This window comes from Nannospalax galili, unplaced genomic scaffold (assembly GCF_000622305.1).
Source record: "Nannospalax galili isolate Female #2095 unplaced genomic scaffold, S.galili_v1.0 scaffold388, whole genome shotgun sequence".
Lineage (NCBI taxonomy): Eukaryota > Metazoa > Chordata > Mammalia > Rodentia > Spalacidae > Nannospalax > Nannospalax galili.
This window is the reverse complement of record NW_008360304.1, coordinates 5,366,664-5,367,694: the sequence shown is the minus strand read 5'-3', so window position 1 is coordinate 5,367,694 and position 1,031 is coordinate 5,366,664.

Here is a 1,031-nt window from a genome sequence, read left to right as displayed (position 1 = left end):
TCTGGGCTAGCCTGGCCAAAAACTCAAAGGAAGGTATCTCCTGTCTGGAATTGTTTCTTGTTATGTAGCCTTTAGCTTTGCACACAGATTCTTAAAGAAATATACTGATTACTTTAATTTTTGGTTATACTTTCCTTTTGGAGGTTTAAGACCATACAGTTGACCCAAATAAACCAGTTTACTTTTATTTTTAAGGTCACTTGAGGATCTGTTCCTCAGGGGTCATATGAGCTTGAGGGGAGGCCCTGGCTCCTCAGGCTTTTCTTTTACCAGTTCCATCTATGTGAAGATAAGTCAAGAGGTCCTGCTTGACCAGGGCTTCGCTTGGAAGCATGGAGGAAGTGTTTCCTCCATGTTGACCCTCCTCTTTGCAGACTGGACACTGGTTCAAGTCCATCTCGTGGGGTCTCCATGGCCTCCCTGAACAAGAGGACAAATAACTCACCACAGTTACAGGACATCAAGGACTCCCAAAGTCCCCTGGGACACTGTCGACCTTCCAGGGCAAGAAACAAAACTGTCCCTTCAGCCCCTTTGTCCAGATTACTATGGGCCTTTAAGTATGGTTATTAACCATCCAAGGTTAGTTGCACCAGCCTGGTACCTTTAGGGTTATTAACCATCCAAGAAGGTTAGTTGCACCAGCCAGGTACCTTTAATTATTGTGTAATATATAGATAAATCTTGAACAAAAGCCAAACATTCTCAATAAACATTGACTGGAAGAGATTTATCACCACAGGTTGACTAGGCACACCCCAGGAAAGGGGCCTTAAAATAAGAATTTCTTAAGTCTGTCTCAAATGAAGGCTGAATTACAAGTGAAGCAGTCTCCTTTCCTTTCCAGTTTCCCATACCTCGATATACAGTTTTTAGAAGGAAAGGAAGCATCATATCACATACCTGCAGACAGGGAGTAAACTTAATCAGAATTCAGACCAAACTTCATCAAAACTGTTTTCTTCTAGATTGCATACATCTGGTTCAAGGAGGTAGACCTAGTTTTTCTTGAGTCCAATCATTCTTGTTAT